Here is a 4,725-nt window from a genome sequence, read left to right on the forward strand (position 1 = left end):
ACTGCTTCTTATGAGAAGAGAGGGTAAAAGGCTACTCGAGTGTATGCAGATATCTTGCAGGTGAAAGGCTGAGAAACTGGAAGACTCCTAGTCTAATCTAGACTGTTTTCGCTTATTAATTCCAAGGCACAGTCTACTTCTGGGAGTCAAAGAATACGAGTAGCTTAGGGGATCTGAGAAGAATTGTGGGCCATTAGGATAATAATGCAGAGAAGGTAAAGGCAAGCCACTCCAGTACTCTTGCCTGGAAAATACCATGGATGGAGGAGCCAGGTAGGCTGCAGTCTGTGGGGTCACTAAGGGTCGGACACGACTGACCGACTTCACTTTCACTTTTCACTTTCACACACTGGAGAAGGAAATGGCAACCCACTCCTGTGTTCTTGCCTGGAGAATCCCAGCGAAGGGGGAGCCTGGTGGGCTTCCATCCATGGGGTCACACAGAGTCGGACACGACTGAAGTGACTTAGCAGCAGCAGCAGCAGGATAATAATGCACAGGAGACTGATAAAAAGCATATAAGAATTCCAGGAAGATTTAAGAACCCAATCGAAGCTAGAAGCTATAAATCTGCTCTCTCCAATGGGCTTCCCTGGTGGCTCAGTTGGTAAAGAATCTGCCTGTAACGCAGGAGACCCAGGTTCAATTCCTGAGTCAGGGAGCACGCTCCAATACTCCCATAGTAATGTGATTTCCTTTACCAGTGCTCAGTTCAGTTCAGTTCAGTCACTCAGTCGTGTCCAACTCTTTGCGAACCCATGAATCACAGCACGCCAGGCCTCCCTGTCCATCACCAACTCCCGGAGTTCACCCAAACTCATGTCCATCGAGTCGGTGATGCCATCCAGCCATCTCATTCTCTGTCATCCCCGTCTCCTCCCACCCTCAATCCCTCCCAGCATGAAGTGATGGGACCAGATGCCATGATCTTTGTTTTCTGAATGTTGAGCTTCAAGCCAAACTTTTCACTCTCCTCTTTCACTTTCATCAAGAGGCTTTTGAGTTCCTCTTCACTTTCTGCCATAAGGGTGGTGTCTTCTGCATATCTGAGGTTATTGATATTTCTCCTGGCAATCTTGATTCCAGCCTGTGCTTCTTCCAGCCCAGCGTTCCTCATGATGTACTCTGCATAAAAGTTAAATAAGCAGGGTGACAATATACAACCTTGACATACTCCTTTTCCTATTTGGAACCAGTCTGTTGTTCCATGTACAGTTCTAACTGTTGCTTCCTGACCTGCATACAGGTATCTCAAGAGGCAGGTCAGGTGGTCTGGTATTCCCATGTCTTTCAGAATGTTCCACAGTTTATTGTGATCCACACAGTCAAAGGCTTTGGCATAGTCAATGAAGCAAAAACAAAGATCATGGCATCTGGTCCCAATACTTCATGGGAAATAGATGGGGAAACAGTGGAAACAGTATCAGACTTTATTTTGGGGGGCTCCAAAATCACTGCAGATGCTGATTGCAGCCATGAAATTAAAAGACGCTTACTCATTGGAAGGAAAGTTATGACCAACCTAGATAGCATATTAAAAAGCAGAGACATTACTTTGCCAACCAAGGTCCGTCTAGTCAAGGCTATGGTTTTTCCCATGGTCATGTCTGGATGTGAGAGTTGGACTGTGAAGAAAGCTGATCGCTGAAGAATTGATGCTTTTGAACTGTGGTGCTGGAGAAAACTCTTGAGAGTCCCTTGGACTGCAAGGAGATCCACCCAGTCCATTCTAAAGGAGATCAATCCTGGGTGTTCATTGGAAGGACTGATGCTAAAGCTGAAACTCCAATACCAGTGCTCAGTTGCCTGGTAAATGATAATCCAAGTTGACAACTGGACCTCTAAGTGCAGCTATATAGAAAGACATGAAGGAAAAGGACTAAGGGAAGGTTTCACTGTTTCAATATTAAATGCAGAGGAAAATGAAATCAGGACAGAGAAACGGAAAACTGGAGAATTAAGGAACTAAGGGATTTGATTTAGGGCATATCTGAATGGTCTAGTGGTTTTCCCTACTTTCTTCAATTTAAGTCTGAATTTGGCAATAAGAAGTTCATGATCTGAGCCACAGTCAGCTCCTGGTCTTGTTTTTGCTAACTGTATAGAGCTTTTGCATCTTTGGCTGCAAAGAATATAATCAATCTGATTTCGGTGTTGACCATCTGGTGATGTCCATGTGTAGAGTCTTCTCTTGTGTTGTTGGAAGAGGGTGTTTGCTATGATCAGTGCATTCTCTTGGCAAAACTCTATTAGCCTTTGCCCTGCTTCATTCTGTGCTCCAAGGCCAAATTTGCCTGTTACTCCAGGTGTTTCTTGACTTCCTACTTTTCCTATAATGAATAGGACATCTTTTTTGGGTGTTAGTTCTAAAAGGTCTTGTAGGTCTTCATAGAACTGTTCAACTTCAGCTTCTTCAGCATTACTGGTTGGGGCATAGGCCTGGATTACTGTAATATTGAATGGTCTGCCTTGGAAACGAACAGAAATCATTCTGTCATTTTTAAGATTGCATCCAAGTACTGCATTTCGGACTCTTTTGTTGACCATGATGGCTACTCCATTTCTTCTAAGGGATTCCTGCCCACAGTAGTAGATATAATGGTCATCCGAGTTAAATTCACCCATTCCAGTCCATTTTAATTCACTGATTCCTAGAATGTCTATGTTCACTCTTGCCATCTCCTGTTTGACCACTTCCAATTTGCCTTGATTCATGGACCTAACATTCCAGGTTCCTATGCAATATTGCTCTTTACAGCACAGGACCTTGCTTCTATCACCGGTCACATCCACAACTGGGTATTGGTTTTGCTTTTGCTCCATCTCTTTATTCCTTCTAAAGTCAATATGCCAGCATATTTGCAAAACCTGATCAGCAGTGGCCACAGGACTGGAAAAGGTCAGTCTTCATTCCAATCCCAAAGAAAGGCAATGCCAAAGAATGCTCAAACTACCACACAATTGCACTCATCTCACACGCTAGTAAAGTCATGCTCAAAATTCTCCAAGCCAGGCTTCAGCAATATGTGAACCGTGAACTCCCAGATGTTCAAGCAGGTTTTAGAAAAGGCAGAGGCACCAGAGATCAAATTGCCAACATCCGCTGGATCATGGAGAAAGCAAGAGAGTTCCAGAAAAACATCTATTTCTGCTTCATTGACTATGCCAAAGCCTTTGACTGTGTGGATCACAATAAACTGTGGAACATTCTGAAAGACATGGGAATACCAGACCACCTGACCTGCCTCTTGAGAAACCTGTATGCAGGTCAGGAAGCAACAGTCAGAACTGTACATGGAACAACAGACTGGTTCCAAACAGGAAAAGGAGTGCGTCAAAGCTGTATATTGTCACCCTGCTTATTTAACTTATATGCAGAGTACATCATGAGGAACGCTGGGCTGGAAGAAGCACAAGCTGGAATCAAGATTGCTGAGAAAAATATCAATAATCTCAGATATGCAGATGACACTACCCTTATGGCAGAAAGTGAAGAGGAACTCAAAAGCCTCTTGATGAAAGTAAAAGAGGAGAGTGAAAAGGTTGGCTTGAAGCTCAACATTCAGAAAATGAAGATCATGGCATCTGGGCCCATCACTTCATGGGAAATAGATGGAAAAACAGTGGAAACAGTGTCAGACTTTATTTTTTTGGGCTCCAAAATCACTGCAGATGCTGATTGCAGCCATGGAATTAAAAGACGCTTACTCCTTGGAAGGCAAGTTATGATCAACCTTGATAATATATTAAAATGCAAAGACATTACTTTGCCAACAAAGGTCCGTCTAGTCAAGGTAATGGTTTTTCCTGTGGTCATGTATGGATGTGAGAGTTGGACTGTGAAGAAAGCTGATCGCCGAAGAATTGATGCTTTTGAACTGTGGTGTTGTAGAAGACTCTTGAGAGTCCCTTGTACCACAAGGAGATCCAACCAGTCCATTCTAGGGGAGATCGATCCTGGGTGTTCATTGGAAGGACTGATGCTAAAGCTGAAACTGCAATACTTTGGCCACCTCATGTGACGAGTTGACTCACTGGAAAAGACTCTGATGCTGGGCAAGGTTGGGGGTGGGAGGAGAAGGGGACGACAGAGAATGAGATGGCTGGATGGCATCACCGACTCTGTGGACATGAGTTTGAATGAACTCCGGGAGTTGGTGATGGACAGGGAGGCCTGGCGTGCTGTGATTCATGGGGTCGCAGAGAGTCGGACACGACTGAGCGACTGAACTGTACTGAACTGAAGGAACTAAGGGTTACCTTAAGTTTAATGCATGGATATATTCAGTAAGTAGATTTGTAACTTACTATGGTATAAAATAGCAATAATTTTGTTTTGTACCTTCATCATCTTCCACTATGCATTGCACTCAGTAAATGTTTGTCAAATTAAACTCCTTCTGAGACAAATATAAATTTTTATTAAATTGAGAAATAAACCATATACTATCTATGTTGTAAAATACTTTCTACATGGAGACAGAATATAAATGTCCTATATCCAAGTTCATAAACTATTCAAGAGCGAGAGCAAACTTATAAGCCTTCAATTTCAAGTTAAAACTCAGAAGATGTGATTCAGATACCATGTTTCGGCCCCAACCCATGGATTGAACCCAGGTCTCCCTCATTGCAGGCAGATTCTTTACCAGCTGAGCCACAAGGGAAGCCCAAGAATACTGGAGTGGGTAGCCTATCCCTTCTCCAGGGGATCCTTCCAACTCA

General features: G+C 43.4%; 1 non-coding gene across 1 annotated transcript; it reads left to right on the top strand.

The window, feature by feature from the left end:
* Window positions 1-589: 589 nt before the first annotated feature.
* On the top strand, window positions 590-662 carry TRNAY-GUA (transfer RNA tyrosine (anticodon GUA)). The gene has a single exon. It is a non-coding gene; the product is annotated as a tRNA-Tyr (tRNA).
* Window positions 663-4,725: the final 4,063 nt, after the last annotated feature.

Source organism: Moschus berezovskii, chromosome 8, assembly GCF_049115385.1.
Source record: "Moschus berezovskii isolate FMDL1 chromosome 8, NW_MosBer_1.0, whole genome shotgun sequence".
NCBI lineage: Eukaryota > Metazoa > Chordata > Mammalia > Artiodactyla > Moschidae > Moschus > Moschus berezovskii.